Below are 19,997 nucleotides of genomic sequence, written 5' to 3'. Positions count from 1 at the left end.
TCAAACATTCAAACATTGTTTGAATGTAGTGAAAAGATGGATCAGGTGAAAGATGGAGAAGTAATCACATACCTTCAAGCATGTAAGAGGATAACTCAGGGTTCTGGGAATGGCCACTATCCAGGACGATAAATAACCATCACAGTTTATCTGCAAGTACAGTCTCTACAGCTTGGACTTCAGATCCTTGACTCAGTTACCCCCTCAAACTCCTTCCTCCCACCCAAGTGCTACCTTAGACTGACTGCCTCCCATTTTGATGTTTATCTGCTATTTTAATCAGACCTCTGGTTCCTTCAAGCACAATGTATTAGAGGCAACAATGAAAATGAGGTAAATAATTGGCTTATATATTCTCTCTATACTTGAAGCCAATCCTACCCTGCCCCACCCCATCTCTGCAACAGGGGGTATCTCCTTTTCTTTCAAGTTTGTAAAAGAAAACCCAAGATTTCACCCATTAGCATCCATCACCTTTGATGCTGGGACCTGCATTTCATTAATTACTTAGAATGCTATTCTAAGTAAATGGGAGACTTAACCCTTTCTTGTTCCCTTCCAAGCCTGTGGAAAATGGAAGTAGTGCCCCATGAAGAAAATTACATTTTATTAGAATTGCTTATTATAATAATAATAAACTATCCATAGAAATGGAGAGGAAGGGTAATATACCAGCAAATATGGGGACATGTTTAAGAAGAACTTAAGCTCCAAATGTATTTATTTAAAGTCTGATTCAAAGAATTGCTCCTTTCTCTTATCCTCAAAGGTCTACCTATACCAGTGAAGGTATACAGCTGACTATATTATTCTCTATCGAATTGAAGTCTGTTTCCAATGCTGAATAGAAGGCAGTGGTTTAACAAAAACAGCGAGACTTAGGGACACCAGGTCTGCTTTGGAGGCCTGGCCCTAATACTGATTGTTTTACTTCAGGAAAATTACTTGACCCTCCAAGCTCCTGGCTTCTCATCCATAACATGGGGCTAATAATCTATTAGGAAGCATAAATGAGATGATGTGGACAAAAGATATAGGAGGGGCTTATTAGTTGGTAAAGGCATTAGAATTCACCCAGCCAAATTTTGCAACATCAGCTCTCCAGCCTGTGCTTGATGTTCACAGTGAAGGGAAACTTACTACCCCTCAAGGCAGTCCTTGCCACGCTGAGACTACAATGGTTACAAAAACATTCCTAGCATGAAGCTGAATATCTTTCCCTTAATTTCAGTGCTTTGGTCCTTGTTTTGGCTTCTGCACCAGAAATGATGATAAGTCTTAGCAGTCCTGCATAAGAAAGCCATCGAAATACTTTATTTGGCCATCCAATGGATTGTAGTCGCAAACCTCCTGTGTACGAGTAACAGAAGCACAGAGAAATGAGGCATGGGTCCAGACTTCTTGTTTGGGAGGCTGGTTGAGGGGGGTGCCATTGGCCAAGATAGGGAACAGAAGAGGAAGAGCAGGTCTGTATGGGGAAGGAAGGTGATGAGTTCAGTTTGGAATGTATTGCTTTGGAGTGGCTATGGGTCGCCCAGATGGAGATGGTAGGTTGACAGTGGATGTGTGAGTCCAAAGCTCAGGAGGGGCATTGAGGCTAAAGGTACAGATTGTGGAGTGATCAGAACATAGGTGGTGGTCGAAGTTGAAAATGTGGCTGACATTGTCCGGCGGGGAGGGGGGGGGGGGGAGGGAAGGGGTGGCGGCGAATGAGAACATCAAGGCTTAAGAGGCAAAGTATAAAATCTAATGAAAAGGGGCGCCTGGGTGGCTCAGTCGGTTAAGCGTCCGACTTCGGCTCAGGTCACGATCTCGCGGTATGTGAGTTCAAGCCCGGCGTCGGGCTCTGTGCTGACTGCTCACAGCCTGGAGCCTGTTTCAGATTCTGTGTCTCCCTCTCTCTCTGACCCTCCCCCGTTCATGCTCTGTCTCTCTCTGTCTCAAAAATAAATAAATGTTAAAAAAAAAAAAAAAAAACATTAAAAAAAAAATAAAAATAAATAAAATCTAATGAAAAAAGTAAAGGGGGATAAAAGTGGTAGCAAATGTATATTAAAGGACTCCATAGAGAGGAAGCTCAGAGAGATTAAAACTAAGTGTTTGTTAAAGAGGCAGGAAGAAAACCAGGAGACAAGTAGTGTCAGAGGAGCTGGAGACAGTGTATCATAAAGGAGGAACTGGTCAGAGTGTCAGCTGAATTAAGTACTGAAAAGTTTCCACTGGATATAGATGCAGAGGCCCATTGGTGATCATGGCAAGGGAATTTCAGTGGAGCGCTGGGAATGGAAATCAGACTGCACAGTTCATTGAGGAATTAATGAGAGATTAAAGAAGTGAAAATAGCCGATACAGACCAAGTTTTCAGGTAATTTGGTTTTTAAGGACATGAGGGTGCAGGGGTCTTAATTAAAAAGGGGTGAGGTATGCACATGGTGGAGGGAAAACACTTACAGACAGGAGAGGTTTAAAACAGAGGGGAATGGGGATACTGATCAAGAATCATTGAGGACACAAGAATAAACTGATCATTAAGGACACAAGAATAAACAGTCTCCTGAGCCCTGGGGATGGGGGAGGTGGGGGGAGTTCTCTCAGAGGCAGGAAGTGAAGAAACAACAGACTGGATGTGGAAGTAGGTGGTCTGTGAGGGAGCAGAACTGAGGGAGCTGCTAGTGATTGTCTCTGTGAAGAAAACATTAAGCTCCTTAGCTTGGAGGGAGCAAATCCCGAGGTAGGAGTTGGAGGGAGCAGGGAGGAGTTAGACATTGGTGAGGGAATGATGGGGAAGGCGAGTGGGATCCTCTAAAGAGACCATCAGGCAGACAGGCTGATGAGTTTTTAGAGACCATTATTCTGCAGGTGCCCCAATTCAATAGATGGGTAGGTTTTTTCATTCATATAAATGCTTGGCAGCCTGGAGACAGGGCAGAAAATGGAGGTGGTTGAACTCACTTGGAGTAGGTATTTTGAAGGGCGGGGAGAGCAAAAGGAAAGGAGATAAGGAAGTTTAGGGTATTGGCAAAGGAGTGGATAAAGCTGTGGTCCACAGGGGAAGAAGGAAATTTGCCTTTCCTGCAAATTTCTCCTACTAACTCCCCCATTTTGGGCCCTTGCGTTGGGATATGTTGCTTGGTACCATGTGTTGCCTGGAACAGCACACAATAATCCGGACGTGTGGGCCTAGGAGAGAGGGTCAACACTCTGTTTCTGGGTCTGTTTAACAGTCACACCCCAGTGCTGATGCAAACTGACGGTAGAGTCAAATGAACTGCCTAAAGCATCTACACAGAGAGCTCTGTTAAAGCAGGTCCATCCTATAATAAATGCAGTTGGTTTTTTCAGGCATGAGTATACAGGACCTTCACTTGAGCCCCTTGGCTGACTCTTGCAAGACTTGGCCTATCCTATAAGTCTAGATTCTGATACTGGTGTGAAATGAGGTCACAGTGCTTTCCAGATCTGGGTCATAAGCAAATGGGATAAACATGTCATCCATATCTTTATTCAAGTTGGCAAGAAAAATGTTGAACAGGAGAAGGATAAATCCAATGGCAGAACTGTGTCCGACTCTCGTTACTAGAATTCTGTCTCTAAATGGACACCAATCCTTCAACCCCTTTGCACAGCATTTAGCCAGTCAGCCACACATCACCAAATCTGCTACTGTGCAGTCCACATTTCTCCATCTTGCCTACAAAGATCTCACAAGGGATCACCCAAACACCTTGCTGAAAAGTCCAGATACGCTATGTCAACAGCTTTCCCATGATGTACTGGTGTAGTAACCTTACCCCCACTGGATAAAAACACAATGTGCTTTTCTTTACCATGTCTTATACACCTACGACCAGATGGAAATTGGTTTATGACATTTTACGACTTTATAACATTTCCTGTCTCACCATGACATCACTTTTCCCCAAGCCTAGAGCTTCAAAAGGCCACAAAGGTGTTAAGAACTCAGTTTCTAAACCTTCCTCCTACTCCAGTATATCAGGTTACCTGATCTCCCAGGCGGTTGAAATGAAGAATGTTAGCTTAATAATGAGACTATAATAGAAAAGTAACTACTCCAAATGAGAGAGGGGGCCCTATATGGGGCCCTCCTTTGCTCTATCTTAGAGCTTCCTCCCAGCAACCTTACAAGGCAGTCTAAATTTATTTCCTTGAATCTCATTTTGAAAATAAAGCCAAATATGGTTGTTTCTGAGCTTTCTTGAATACATCATTTTCAAAGAGGGTACTGAAATCTTGGGGTTTTAAATCTCACAAACTAAGTATTTAGTCACTTAAGAGAAAACCATATGATGAGAAACATGGAGCTCAGAGATGAACAATAACTCAGAGTGGAAAATGCCATGGCGTTTATGAAGGGTATAATCCCTAATTACACCAAGAGTGACACCTCTTTCCCTAGGCAACACTTCTTAGAAGCTGCCAATACATTAAACAGGAATAGTTTAGCAAATCCGTCAACATCTGTTTACCGCCTGCTGCTGGGGACAAAAAGAGGTGAAAAGTATGGCCAAATGACCTCAGAGAATTTGCAGTCTAGTTTCTAAGGGAGTAGAAAAAACAAAAACAAAAACAAAAAAACCACTTTCACCAAAAGGTTCACCAATCAAAACAGCATGTAATGGATGCCAAATGAAGTGCCAGGCAATAGGTGTGCCAGACCTTCTGGAAGAGGCTGCCAGCCGGGGGGCGGGGGAGACACTTTTTAAAGGGAATGAGACTTCACTTGGGTCTTAAGGAGTGAGCAGAATTTAAGCAATGGGTAGGTGAGCTTCTGGGTAGGAGGTGTGGAATAAACGTGTATAGTTAACGCAGACGAAAGAAGTTAAGTCGGATCCAAATCCCTCTCACTTCTCAAATGTAAAGAGAAAAGCCTGATGCTCAGCTGGGAAATTAACAAACACTTGACTCTGCATACAGGGTCTGTGCCTTTCATCAGAGCTCAGCTCAGGTCATGCAGGGATCAATGTCCACTACATTAACTCTAATAAGATGCTCCTATGAAAACTTAATAAACTGTTATACACAGCACAAATTTCACTAAAATCACCCACTGCAATTTCAGTTTTGAGGATAATGGATTTTCTAAGAACACAAAACATACACCACAGAGGTAAAATCCCAAGAAGGAGAAAAACAAGGAGTGGTTTGCAACCCTGGCTCCACATGAGAACCACCTGGGGGGGGTGGGGTGGGCGGTGGAGGTGCGGGTCAGAAAACACCAATGTTTATGCTGTACCTACTACCCATTACATCACAATCCCTGGGGTATCAGCCTTTAAATTAAAAATACCAGTGATTCTACTTCATTCTCTCAACAAATTATTCTCTGAGTGCCTACCGTATGCCAGCATTGCTCTAAGTGTTAAGGATGCAAGCATGAATCAAATAGACCCCCCCCTTCCAAAAAACTACCCTCATAGATTTTACATTATAATGAAGTAGAGCAGGCAGAAAAGCAAATTAAGTCAGTAAAATATATGATATGTTAAAAAGCTGACAACGTGCTAAAGAGAAAATAAAGCTGAGAAGGGGAATATGAAGTCTCAGGCTGGAGTAGGGTGGCACCACGGAAGGTGACATTTAAATCAAGACTTGACAGAAGTGAGGGAGCAAGTCAGTGGGCTACAAGAAAGAGGAACACACTAGGCAGAGGAAACAGCGGGTGCAACGGCCCTGAGGCAGAAGCGTGCCTGTGTGGCTGGAGCTGAGAGGGAAAGTAATAGAGATTAAGTCAAAAAGGGAAGGGTATATAATGAGTTTAGCTTTTACGCTGAGTGTGACGAGAAGCTAGTGGGAAGGTCTGAACAGAGAAGTGACGTGATCTGATTTAGGTTTACAATACTCATTCCAACTGCTCTGTTGAGAACTGACTATGGGGAAAAGGGGAGAGATAGCAATTGACCAATTCTCAGAATAGTCCAACAGAGATATGAGCACAATTTGGATGAGGGGAGAGGCAGTGTGCGATGGTCAGATTCTGGGCTTATTTTGCAAAACCAGCCAGAAACAAAGTATCTGGAAGGGGTAGGGGTGGGAAACTGGAATTTGATTTTAGATATTAATGTTTGAGGGGTGCCTGGGTGGCTCAGTTGGTTAAACATCTGACTTCAGCTCAGGTCATGATCTCACATTTCCTAGGTTTGAGCCCCACATCGGGCTCTCTGCAGTCAACATGGTGCCTGCTTCAGATCTTCTATTCCCCCTTCTCTCTGCCCCTCCCCTGCTCTCTCTCTCTCTCTCAAAAATAAGTAAATGTAAAAAGATGATAATATTCGAGGCCATAGACCACCGGGGGAGGTGACCAGAACCTTATAAAACAAGGACCCTTGCCTAGAGTCGTAGGCATTCACTTTCAAATGCCCCCTCTCTGTAAAGAGAGCTTTCCTACTATTCTTACTTTCTGATCTTATACTCTAATAAACTTTTGCCTGCTGCTCAAAAAAAAAAAAAAAAAAAAAAATGTTAATGTTCGAGATGACCATTAGACAATGGAGATTCAGGTAGATAATTATATACGTAAGCAGTACAAGATGAAGATATATTGGTGCAAATTCTTGGCTTATAGATGGCATTTAAAGCCAGGAGAATGACTGACATCAGATAACAATCACAGAAAGAAAAGATAAGATGTGCAAGTAATGAGTCCTGGGAACCTCCCGCATTAAAAGAAGAAGGAGAAGACAGGCAGCCAAGAAAACTGGGAAGGAATGCAAACTGGTGAGCAAGGAGGAATGCCTATAGACTATGGTGTCCAGAGAGTCAAGGCAAGTAAGCATTTCAAGAAGGGATTAAGTGTGTGCATCAAATGTTTCGAAGGAAAAGGTTGGGCATTGGTCCTTGGAGTTAGCAATGTGGACCTCATTAGCGACCCTGATAGCCTTGCAAGCCAGTTCCAAGTCTCCAACAGAAGTGGGGTTAATGAATCTCACCATGTTCTTAAAGCAATGTTTTCTCCATAGTTTCTCCCTTGTCCCAAAAGACAGTTAAATAATTTGATAGGATTGGTAATGCAAGGCAATCTGAATTTTATTTACTTTTATTCCCCATGCATTGAATATGAAATGTATATATCTTTTCTATGTGGCACATGCTAAGTAAATATTAGTTGAATGGAAAAAGGAAAAAAAAAGTTTGCAGCAGTGAGGACAAAGTTAAGCTCTAGGAGAGAACTGAGCATAACCAGTAATATGACCTCCTACAAATGTTTGAACACTCATGTTTGTCAGTGATTTTATGGGCAACTACCCACCTCTTATCTGCAGGACCACCATCGTTAGCAAAGTTTATATGCTATGTCAAGATGCAGATGAGGAACAGTAGTTGAGAGAGATTTATAAAAAATAAGTAAGTGTGGGGCACCTGGCTGGTTCAGTTGGAAGAGCCTACAAGTCTTGATCTTGGGGTCCTGAGTCTGAGCCCCGCAGTAGGAATTACTTAAGAATAAACAAATAAATGAACTTTAAAAAGGTTTTCAGATAAACAAACAAAAAAAAGTAACTAAATCCAACTCTCCTAGCATGCAGGTTCTAGCATGGATTTTACCAAAGGAAATACAGAAGTGCTTCTTGATCCAGCAAATGAGAACAGTGGTAGGTGGTGATATCCCACATCAGAATAGCACACAGCATTCAACCTGGACTGCACAATGACTACCCACCTACCTATTAGCAAGCACTGTGAGCAGTCTCTCTTTGGTTTATGATAAAAATAAAGGAGACTGCCAATGAGTGACATTTTACACACACAACCCTCCAGGCAAAGCTCTGGTTACCACAGCAAACTCCACTCATGACAGACAGCAGAGACAAAGCTCATGACATATCAAATAGCCAGAGTTCTGCCTTCCTGCAGGACAGCAGTTATATTTGCCAGATACGCTAATCAGCCACCATAGCCCTTTCTACAAATAAAAGCCCAACCTACATTTGTGGGTCTTGGCTATTCTCACAATTACTATTTGCCTGAAATAGTAGCTTTTGTCTGATGTTTACTTATTGGGATGCTGATGTAATTCTCAAGATGGAACTTATTTTTAAAAGGAGGTCAAACTCCAGGGAGGGAAACAAATAGCCACCTTCTCACTCTCCCCACTCTGCAACATTGGAAGAAGTTCCTTTGAGCCCCATATCTGGCAAGACCCTGTCCTTTGGCCTCTGCCACGGCTGGCCCAGAGAAATGAATCAGTCTCTTGGCGAGACCCAATAGAGAGGGTCTTGCTACCAGCCAATCTAAATATGGAAGCTATGTTCTCACCCTAGCGTTCTATCAACTAGGAAGAGATGTGGAGGCAGAAAATACCAAACTAGGGGAATGTTGGTGTGTAAGGAAAACCAGGAGGACAAATATCGCAGGGCTTCTTATGAATGCAAATTCCACCCTTGCATAAAGGACGCATAAAGGACATGGTCATCTCTGCCCTTCGTGTAAGGGTTCAAGGAAGAGGGTTTAAACCATTAAGTCTCCAGATAGATCAGAAAAAGTCATGAGCCTAAATGCCCAAATGGAGAAAAAATAAATAACTTCTTAGCTTCTCAAGTTTAAGCTCCAGGGCCAACTTTTCAGAGATATAGCACATTTGGAATCTAAGTAAGTAATATTTCTTCCCTGTGCTTTACCAATCTGTGTCCTGAGTTTATGAGCAGAAAAATGAATCAGAAAACTCAGAGCTCTGTAGGGACTTTAGGGATCCTGGGAAGTTCTTGCTTCTCCAAGGTTCTATATAGAGTAATGGTTAAGAGCATGGGCAGAGAGATCTGGATTCAAATTCTTGCTCGAAGTCTTTTAATACATGTGCTACCTCGGGCAAAGAATTTAAACTTTTTGAGCCTACTTTTCATCATCTGTAAAATAAGGATAACTGGGAACAGTGCTAAATCTGTTCAACAGCTGTTTATTGAGCACCTACTGTATACTAGGCACTGTTGTTGGCACTAAAGATACAGTAAATGAGATAAGGTCCCTGCTTTGATGGCACTTGCATTCTAACACGTGAGACAACCAATAAAAAGACAAATCAAAACTCTATTTCAAACAGAATAGGAGTAATGTGATAGAGTGCCTGTGGGGGTGGGGTGTGCATTTTACATTATATGGCTAGGGAGGAGAAAGCCTATGAAGGTCTGGGGTCAGCAGCTTCCAGGTAGAAGTAAGACCCTTCTCTGGGGTCTTACCAGAGTAGGGATATGGCTTTGCATGTTCCAGAATGGAAAGGATGGCATGTCTGTACACAGAGAAAAAGGGTAATGAATTGTAGCAGAGATGGTCATCTGAGAGGCAGGTTGGGGCAATGGGCTTGGTTGTATAAAATGGCGATGAGAAATCCCCCGCTGTAAGCTGTGAAGTGACAGGACTTGATTTGTGTTTTTAAAATCTGGGGGCGCGTGGGTGGCTCAGTCAGTTATAAGCGGCTAACTCATGATTTTGGCTTAGGTCATGATCTCAGGGTTGGTGGGTTCGAGCCCCACATAGGGCTCTATGCTCACAGTGCAGATCCTCTCTCTCTCTCTCTCTCTCTCTCTCTCTTTCTGCCCCCCCCCCCAGAAATAAATAAATGTTAAAAAAATTTTTAATATAAATGAATGAATGAATAAAAGACACCTCTAGCTTGTCTGAGGAGGACTAGGAGTCGAGAGTACTCTCAGGAGGCCCAGTGGAAGACTACTGTGGCAGCAGCTTCAACCAGGACAGCTGCGGTGCAGGTGGAGGGAGGGCCAACAGGACTTACAGGTTTAGTTGCTGGTGTGAGGAAAGAAGAATGAAGGTCTTGAGGTTTTTGGAATGAGTCCTTAGGTGGATGGTGGTGCTCAGTAAATCTCAGTAAATACTGAGATAGGAGGAGGAGGAGAGAACTAGCTGAAAAAAATATCAAGGATCCTATTTTGATCAAGCTAGGTCTGAGATGCCTGTTACACACAGATGTGGAGATGTCAAGCTGGCAGTGGGGTGCATGAGTCTGGAACTCGGTGAAGAGGTCAAGGCTAGAGACATAAATTTGGGAGGCAACAGCACATAGGTGGTAGGTAAAGCCTTGAGATAGATAAGATCTCCCTAGGAGGGAGAATAGCTAGAGAAGAAGACCCAAAGTCAAGTCCTTGGGCAACATCATAAAACAATGAATATAGTTGTTATTATTTTCAGTACACTAGGAAGGAGAATGTTGGCCAATTATTGTCATATATACCATTTTCTCCATCCATCTACTCATGTATCGTACCATCCATTCATACCATAAACAATCACTGAGCACGTTAATGAGAGGAAGTAGAGAAAAGAATGTAATGGTAGGTCAAGAATGTAAGCTCTGGAGCCAGATTGCTCTATTTAAATCCCAGCTCTATCTGTAACCTTGGAGAATTTGCTTAACCACATGCAACGCCATTTCTCCATCTGCAAAAGGGAATGTAGTGTGTTGAATCATGTCCCCTAAAAAGATATGTCCATGTCCTAGAAGTTGTGAGTGTGACCTTCTTTGGCAAAAGAGTCTTCTGCAGATGTAATTAAACTGAGGATCTCAAGATGAGATCATCCTAGATTATCTGGGTGGCCCTAAGTGGCAAGTGTCCTTATTAGAGACACACAAAATAGAGACGTGCAGACATAAGAGAAGACATGGACACACAGAGAAGACAATGTGAAGATGGAGACACAGATCAAATGATACAGCTAGGAGGAATGTCAACAGCTACCCAAAGCCGGAAGAGACAAGGAAGGATTCTCCCTCAGGGCATCCAGAGGGAGCATGGCCCTGACAATGCTTTAATTTCAGACTTCTGGCCTCCAGAACTATGAGAGAATATATTTCTATTGTTTTGAGCCACTGAACTTGTGATAATTTGTTATAGTAGCCCTAGGAAATGAATAGGGGAGTAATAACTGTGTGCCTCACGGACTCATGAGGAGAATTAAGTGAGTTAACACGTGTAAAGCATCTAGAACAGTACCTGCCAAATAGGGAACAGCCAAACAATTTTAATTTTTATCCATGTACTGGACATTGTGCAGGATCCTGAAGAGTATGGGAAGAAAAGACAGATCATGTTGAGAAACCCTAAAAGTAAAAATGATACCCAGAAGCTGAGCAGGTGAGGGACCAGAAGGGGTAAGGGTAGTCGGATGCCATAAATTGTTGAACACTGCCTCCCAGAATTCCCCAATTAAGAAATAAATAAGTCTTACATCTGCTCAGGTTTTTGAAGATGAGTAGTAGATTCAGAGAGGGGTTAATGCAATCTTTTACCGTATCTTTCTCTGCTCACAGCATCTCATTGCCTGCTCTCTCATGAGAATCCATGCTGATGAGGACACTTGGAGCACATTTTCTGGGGACAGCTGTCTCTTCCTTTAGCCTAATGATATTGGGAATAAGGGTGACCAGGGCAGAGAGTGGGCAGTTGGAAAACCGTGGAGGAAAACGATGCTGATTTTGTATGCTGAGTGATTCTGTAATAATATTTGCATGGCTGCTTTAGCCTGGGAAGTTAATTTTCTTCACCAAGAGACCCATATAGCACAATCTAGTTTTACCCAAATCTCTATAAAATACACTGTGCCAAAAGGCGGGTGATGGAGAATTCAACCGAAACACAGCTGAAATCAGACATTTTATAAGTGTCCACTGGCCAACACACAGAAATGTAAAGAGTTTATTGACATCTTGCTTTATTAAATTTTGCTCTATTCTCATCCTCATGGGTGGAGAAAAAAACATTCAAACCCTTGAAAAGAGTTAGTGATTATATTTGATCACCTGCACACAAATATAAGTGTCAGGAGTGAGGAGCATTACTGGGTATTCAAACTTGTAGGCAGCAACCCAAGATACTATGACTAACCTGAAACACACTGGCCTCTCTCCGCTCCAGAAACAGTCTTGGGGAATATCAGAATTATAGTACCATCCCAGGACATGTACGCAGGACAAGCAGGTTCGTGTTAGATAGGCATCTGCAAAGTGCTGGCTTTTGGTGAAAGGGACAAAAAAGCCGGTGTTTATTCTGTCTTCCCCTTAGGTATCTCAAGATCTTGTTAGGAGGACTGTAGTCGGACAGGGCCCCAGAAAGCAAAGCTCCCAGCCACCTGCTCCCTTCCCACCTGCTTCTGCTGGATGCCCAGGGGCCTCTCCATGAGGCAGCCCAGTCCCTCCACCCTCTACTGACTACACCATGATCCAAACTTACCCCCTCTCCCACTCTGCCCAGCACAACCTCTACTTCCTCAGCAAGCAGGTTTCAGTCAGGGGGCTGACTATGGATTTTCACAGCACTACATAGGACCCCTGTTCATGGTAGGAGTCCTATTCTGGATTGTATCAGTATGTCTTTATTTTTAGCAAAGCAGATGATCACTCTTCAGAGGCCAGAACAACAGAGTGTGTATGGATGATTTGGTGGCAATACCAGAATTAAAGTCTAGCGCATGCAAAGCCAAGTACTAGAACTGTTCAGATGTTGATACAAAGGACACCATGAGTGGCTCAGCTGAAACCCAATTCCACTCTTGCTAAAAACTTCAAAAGACACAGTCTGGGAATCATTCTATTAAGGGCCACATATACTGTGGAAGCCCCTCCTCAGGAGGCTGTTAAAACCCCATAGATCTTACCTGAAATGGGTTAAATTTACTTCAACCTGAAAGCAAAGGATTGGATCGCGCTCTTTCAAGAAGTTCCAAATCCATAGGAGCTTGTGATTTTTGATCCTAATATGTGGACAGCGAGGCATTTCAGGCTGCTTCCCCTATTTCCTTGCTATCATTTCATCAGAAGCTTGTGACAAGTATGTGCAAAACTAGTCCTCTTTGCTGTAAAATCAGTTCCCCAAACCCTGCTTCTCCAAAACCTTTTCATATATCCTAGAGTGTTTTTACAAGCCACAGAAACACTTTAAAACCTTAAAACAAATAATCCAAGCATAACTTAATTGGCCAGATATTCAATGCTATCTGCTTTCACTGGATTACTTCATAAAGAGTTAATTCTTAAGTTTCTGATTTCTGCAAGTTAAATAGCCTAGTCACCCTTCACTCAATGTATTCACACAGGTAATGCATGCATGAAAGAGCCAGGCGCTCTGAGAACAGGGGTTGTTTCCTGGCCCCATTGAGAATATGGGGTGGCAAGGAGGCTCTATTGGCATCAGAGAGAGGCCAAAGCCGGGGCAGGCCTCTTCCCGGAGCTGGAGGGACTTGAAAGACAAATGTGTCTTCTCCGCACACTTAGTGCCTTAACAAGCCATCTCCAGGCTCAGCCTCCTTATCAGACCACAAAGGGCCTCTTCAACGATTGAGTTTTCAAACCGTAAATGCTCCCAGTGTTTTCTTGAACACATTTATATACTGAATGCAGAGCTCTTTAGGTCACAGGCAATTCAAGCCTGAGTCCGATGACCTACCTGGCTTCCAATCCTGCCTCTGCCCAGAACTGCAGAACCCACAGGAAATGAATTCTTTCCCAATTCCATCTTTTTTCCATTTTTAGCATATGAATATTATAAAAGGATCTGTTGTTGTTTTTTTAATTTTTTAATGTTTATTTTTGAGAAAGAGAGAGATAGAGAAAGCACAAGCAGGGGAGGGATGGCAGAGAGAAGGGAAGACACAGAATCTGAAGCAGGCTCCAGGGTCTGAGCTGTCAGCACAGAGCCCGATGTGGGGCTTGAACTCACGAACCATGAGATTATGACCTGAGACGAAGTCAGAAGCTTAACCAACTGAGCCACCCAGGTGCCCTAAAGGATCTGTTATTATATATGCAACCTATGCTTAGGTCCCAAGAACACCACAATCTATATATGGACCATCGACATAAAAAAAAAAAAAAAAAAACAAACAACAAAAATCAACCAAGAATAATTTGAGAAAATATTCTTATGCTTTGATCTCCTTTAAAAAACATTGTACACATTTCCCCCAATATCATTTAATTTTTCACACACCTACTGAGGGTTTAGTAAATCAAATTAAATGTTCCTTTTCCTCTGCTTTTCACTAATAGAGGAGAATATTTATTGAATCTAAGCATAATCACTGATTCATTAATAAAACCAAGGGGGTACACAGACTTTCAATTCCTCTTTACTCTGCATCTTGCACTATTGCCATGGAAGATAACAGTTTCGCAGATCTAGCAACCAGAGATGTGATTCTAGCTCCAGTTGTACTCGAATGAGGCAAGTGCTCATTCAGGGCCTCAAGTCCCTCCCTCCAATGCAGAAATTAGCAAGTCTGAATGCATCCCCCTTCCAAAGCACAGAGGACAGGAAACTCGGTAGGATCTCCCTGCTTTGAGCCCTGGCAACCTGACCTTTGCAAAGGAGAGGGTTGGGAAATAACAGATCTATCCACTGAAACAAGTCAACAGATAAAAAGGCAGACACCCTGAAAGATTCCTTAAAGAGGAGACAGGGAGGTGAGGCTGCTCCCAGCAGTCCAGAGCTTTTCATCCAAAGCTGAAAGCAAGCTTCGGCGGGGTCCACTAAAGAGTCCCACCTTGTACACTCACTGCGCTGTCACTGACTTTGACAAGAGGCTTATTGATTTCTCAGCACACTATCAGAAGGACTTACTTGGTAGCAGACACTGTCACTGAGGGGTGTGCACACATACCTCAGCATCTAATTCTTCCTGAGAACAACCCTGCGAAGTGGCTATTGCACCAGTGTTGCACATGAGGAGATGGGGGCTCCAGGGTTTCGAAAGACCTGGTCAGTGAGAAGCTTTCTGCACTGCTAGGATTCCAGCCACAGTCTCTGACTCCAATTCCAGAAATCCTCCTTTCCCTCTTGGCTGCCTCAGCTGGTGCCTGAGCACCAGGTTCACCTGCCGGCCATCCGCAGCACTTCCGCTTGCCCCAGCCCCAGCAGCGGGGCGCCTCTCCTGTTTTACCAAGACCACACTTCCCTGGGTGCACTGCAGGCTCCCTCTCCAGTGCATCCATCACCTAACCTCTGCTTCCCTCCTACCTTCCCAGGAAGACAGAGGCCAGCTTTCTCCTTCCCCTGCACCTGCTCCTGTTCATCTCTGGCTTCTTCCCTCCCCAACATCTCTTCTCTGGTCTTCCTTCTCTCCTACTGCTCTGTTAAACACGACTGGGAGGGGGATTTGGGGGACACTCCCGAATAAACCTTCCCACAACACTACGACCTCCTCAAAATACTCTCCAGATTATTTTTACCTGGCACACTTCTGGATCCAGTCTCCATACCCCCAACTTCAAACGTCTTGGCAATCCCTCTCTCCTTCGTCCCTTGAACCTGGCTCCCATGACCATCCTTTACAGACACTGTTCTCAGTCTTTGTCAATGGCCTTTTCCTACCATCCCCTGAGATGCTGGCCCTTCTCAGACATTCCTGCCTCTACCTGTCTCCCCACCTCCCTCAGGGGCTTGCCTGTCACATCCTACATGACACTATGGAGATACTCTTGAGGGCAGAAGAAAGAGGTTAAAAACTGTCCAGTCAACAAGTCTGTCTGTCCTGTTCAGAGATTCAGCCTGTCTTTGAGTTTGGTCCTGCCTGACCTTTTGTGGGTTCGTCTTCCCTGAAATGCCTCCCCTTGTGGTTGGTGCAGGAAGAGGGACCCGAGGCCATGTTCCAACAGGGACACCCCCACCCCCACCCCACCACACACACATACACACCATAGTCTAAGTTACTGAAGCCCACATGATCTAGGCCAAGGGAGGATCTGCAGCTCTGTATATTATCTTGTCCAGCCTACCAGGCCTGGAGATTCCAAGTCAGGATTGGGATAACACCGAATACAGCTGGTGGTGGGGAGGGGTGGCAGGGAAGGTCATGGGTGTTGCCTCTGTCTCTCTCCCGGAGGAAGCTGGTGGGTGGCTGGTGGAGGTCTTATCGGGACATGGATAAGATAAGGTCCTACAGGAACAGGCCCAGGGCAGTGTGCCAACAGGCTCTGTAGGGTGAGGTACAAAGGTAGGACTGCTCAACTTGGGAGGGAGAAACAGAGAATCACAGAGGAGGAGGCCCCTGAGCTGGATCTTGACGAGTAAGAAGTGGTTCATCAGGAAGACCAGAGAAGAAAGGATATTCCAGGACCTCATTCCTTCCACTACCATCCCCAGAAAATCAGCATTGTAGAGGCAGAGAGTAAGACAGGTCAGGAGGGTCTATAGCTCGTGTTTGGTGCAGGGGAGACATAGCAGGAAAGAAGTCTAAGGAGGCACATAGAATTTGGAATTTATTCCATGGTCCTGGGAGCCACTGATAGGTTTTACAAGAAGAGGTGATCAACAGACCTCGGAGACTGATTAGAAGTGGGAAGAGGACAGGTGAAGTCTGGAAGGATTTCTCCAGATTTCCAGTTAGCTGAATGTTAAAACTCTAAGCTCCCCATTTCAGTCACCTGTGTATTCACACTCTGAACCTGCAGGTGATCTTTGCTTCTTCTTCACTCTAAATGCAAGCAAGCCCATACTTCAAGGCCACGTCTGACTAACGTTTCCTTTCTTCCCACAAGCTGCTGCCAGACCCCCATTACCCCCTGCGCCCATCTCATTACAATAACCTTCTCACTGGGCAATTCACCCCCCCAGCTCTCAGTCTTCTTTCTGCCAGAGATCAGATTAATCTCCCTACTGCACAGAGTGACAATCCCTTACTCAAAAATCCCAAATATTTCCCTATCAGCAGCAGAACAAAGCTCCTCCAAACCTCAGCCCAGCCTCTTCTTCCACCATCCCCCTCGGGCCACATCTGCCCTCAGGATCAACTTCTCAGCCCACCGCTTCTCTACCTCTGTTCTCCTGTTCTCCACAGAGCCTTTCGGGTCTCTTGGGTCTAAAGTGACTTCTTTCTCCTCTGGACTCCTGAACTGTTTTCTTTGGACCACTCTTCAGGTACTTTATTCATCAGATCATCTCTTCATGCAGTAAATACAGGGAGCCTGTCACATACCACACAGCGCACTGATTTGGATCCAAGCTGTCAGTATACTTCCTGTCACTTCTCCCGACAGACTGAAACTCTGACAGCAAGGAGGGAGCCTCCGCACATCCCCAGGAACGTCTGAGGGCCTATGCACAGCAAACCACAGGTACTCCAAAAATAAAATGGTTGAAATGAATAGAGAAATTATCATAAGTTTCCTTAAATAGTAAACTGCCTTAAGTGCATGCAAAATCAATTTTAATGACAGAGATTTACAGTATAATTCAATATTTTTCCAGGACCATATTAACTATGTCAAGGGAGGTACATTTATATACTTTACATGGTTCTGATTCTTCCCCTGCCAGCACCCCCCCCCCCACATTTCCCTATCTACCCCCGCCCCCATACACACTCACACCGCTATGTGGTTATTAGTGAAGCAGCAGTTCTAAGCCCATTCTAATGCAAGAAGGAATTGATGAAGCTAGAGCAACCACCTACAGGAAGGGGTGTGTTCTGAGACATTCTATTCTGTCCCAGCAAGCAACCCTCCCACACCACACCTGCCAACCTGTACCTATTTGACCCCCACCCACACACCACAGACCAGAAAAGCTGGCCCTGTAGAAACAGCAGACCCCTGGAGCCCAAGTCCAGAGCAGGCTGAATGTGAAAGACCCCACTGAGGAAGGACTAGCAGCACTGAAGGGGGGTGTTGGGGGTCTGTAAAAGCAGGTCCACAGTATCACTTTCTGTAGCCACTCGGGGGCCACCTCCAGCAGCTGCATCATGCTTTGTCAAGGGAAACACGTGCACCCAAAGCACCCTACCTCTGTGGGAGGTGGACGCCAGGTCGGCTGCAGGAGACAGGGTGCAGCCCCTTCCCCCAACAGTCCTGCACCTCCAGTCCTCCTGCAGGGCGGCAGGGCCAGGGCTCTGGAATGCCCTCGTGCCTGCCATTCCAGTCTCTGAGACCAGACCGTGCCAGACCGTGTGCTCTTCACACTCCAGTGTCTCTTATCAAGGTCTCTGCATTGATCAGGCCTCTGAGGACCGGCTTCTGGCAAACTCCAGCCGAGGACCCTGGACCCTCCCCCTACTCAATTTAGCATTGCAGGAAGACAAGCAACCCAAAGACCTAAAACGTCAACGCAAACCTGAAAGGGAGAGACGGGTAGAGAGAGAGATGGAGGGAAAGGAACAAGGCCAGATTTCAGGAGGAACTCGACTTCACAGGGAAAGCAGGATTTCCCCATGTGTACGTTCCCCATCTCCCTGGGAGATGCCAATACTGCCCCCAAAGATGTCCTTGCTTTTTGCGCGCCCCCTCCATTCCCTCCACCCGCGCGTCTCTTTCCCGGGCAGAGACCACGCAAGAGATGAGGGAGCGCGGGAGCACGGACCCCAAGGCAGCACCTGAGACCGGAGCGCCTGAGTCCTCTCCGCCCCTGGAGGAGAGGACCAGGAGACGGCCCAGGTACTGAGACCCCGGGAGCGGGCTCCCGCGGGGGCTCCTGGCCCCGTCCTGAGTGTGCCCAGCAGCGTGGCTCGGGTTGTCCCGCGGTCGCGGGCCCTCTTCCCGCCGCGGCTGCGTCCTCCCCGCCCCCGGCCGGATACGAGGGCAGTTTGAGCCGCCCGACCCGGCTTCGGAGCCCTCCTCACCGCCTCGCCCGGCTTGGGGTCCCCGCACCGGGATTTGTCACTAAACTTTCCCGGGCTCGCTGGGTCTCCGGGGTGCCGAACCGCCCCTCCCCCGCGCGTCCGAAGCCCTGCGTCCCGGCCGCAGTCGGAACATCGCTTCACCTGCGCGCGGCTCCGCCGAGCCTCCCGCTGCTCCCGCGTCCGGACCCGGGCGCCGCCCGGCGGGTCCCCGCGCTGCTGCTGCTGCTGCTGCTGCTGCTGCCGCCGCCGCCGCCGGTGCCGTCGCCGCCGCGCCTGCCCGGAGCCGCAGCGCCGCGGTGCGCCCTCAGCCGCGGGAGGCTCAACCCCGGGAGCCCGCGGCTCGCCGGGTCCCCGCAGCCGCCGCCCCACCGCGTCCCTCTGCCCGGGGCCGGCAGGCACCGGCGCTGGGAACCCGCTCCTCGCCCAGCTCTCCCAGCTGCGCGGCGCTGGGGATTCACGGAGCCTCCAGGATGGGCGGGGATTCCCTCCCTCTGGTAGATTCGAGGGGCGGGAACTCCCTTCCTGGAGTGACAGGGACGGGGGGCGGGGATTCCCCTGCAGGAATGACAGGGTGGGCGGGGATTTCCCCCCCAGAGCCAGGCACACCGCGTGCCGTGTCTCTCCCGGTGAACCCGAGTCCGGGTGCGCTGTCTTCAGAAACCCGGGGTTCCTGGGAGGAGAGGATCCGGGGAGATGGCAGCTCAGAATTTCCAGATGGCGGGGCTTGGGGCGCCATCTAGGTGGAAAAAGAGCTCGGGGACTTGAAGTCGCCTTTGCATAGCATCAAGAAAAATGTCAATTGCCTTATACAAGAATGGGGTGGGGAGGCCAAAGGAGATGGGGAAAGGACTAACCACCCGCACCAAGAAACCTTTGGCCTCTGTCTCTTCTGATAGCAAAGTTGATTTAACACCCGTATGGGAATTTCGAGAATTTCGGGGGGAACTTTTGGCACCTCAGAGCTGCTAAATCCCCTAGTTAAGCTCCCGAGAGAAATCCTCAGAGACAAAGTCCTATGGCCCTGGAGTGGAGGGTTTGGTTCCTGGGAGAACTAGCCAAGAGCCCCTGTTTGAGGGGACCGTGAGAGCCAATGCCAATCGCCCTTGGCCTTATTCCAGGTCAGTTGAGGGACAGAAGCCTCCGGCTGTTTGGATCCTTCATTCCCGTGGATTTTCAGGAAGGCCTTCAAATATTTTTGGTTCTTTTTTTGTCATCCTTGTCATTCTGCCTACCACAGGGAGAGAGGATGATAAGAACATAATAGGGAGACTGCACAGCTCTGCAAATTAAGCTCTCTTAAGAGGAAAAAGCTGGTCTTTTTCAAGTGCTAGCAGATAAGAGTTAAAAACATATGAAAAATTACAAAACCTGGGATAATGAATAGTTGAATAATGCTTTTGACATTTTCTGCAGAGCAGTAATTGGAA

At 46.3% G+C, this 19,997-nt stretch overlaps 1 protein-coding gene across 4 annotated transcripts in view; it reads right to left on the bottom strand.

Moving 5' to 3' along the window:
• The window catches only part of PDZD2 (PDZ domain containing 2), a 361,998-nt gene extending 342,948 nt beyond the window's left edge, over positions 1-19,050 (bottom strand). For all 4 annotated transcript variants that reach the window (XM_060634411.3, XM_060634416.3, XM_060634417.3 and 1 more), the window contains exon 1: positions 18,712-19,050. The gene's annotated coding sequence lies outside the window, so the exon portion shown is untranslated. The remainder of the gene's footprint in view (positions 1-18,711) is intronic.
• Between the last annotated feature and the right edge of the window lie 947 nt (positions 19,051-19,997).

This window comes from Panthera onca, chromosome A1 (assembly GCF_046562875.1).
Source record: "Panthera onca isolate mPanOnc1 chromosome A1, mPanOnc1 haplotype 2, whole genome shotgun sequence".
NCBI lineage: Eukaryota > Metazoa > Chordata > Mammalia > Carnivora > Felidae > Panthera > Panthera onca.
Note: the sequence above shows the minus strand (reverse complement) of the source record. Positions and strands in the feature narration are given on the sequence as shown.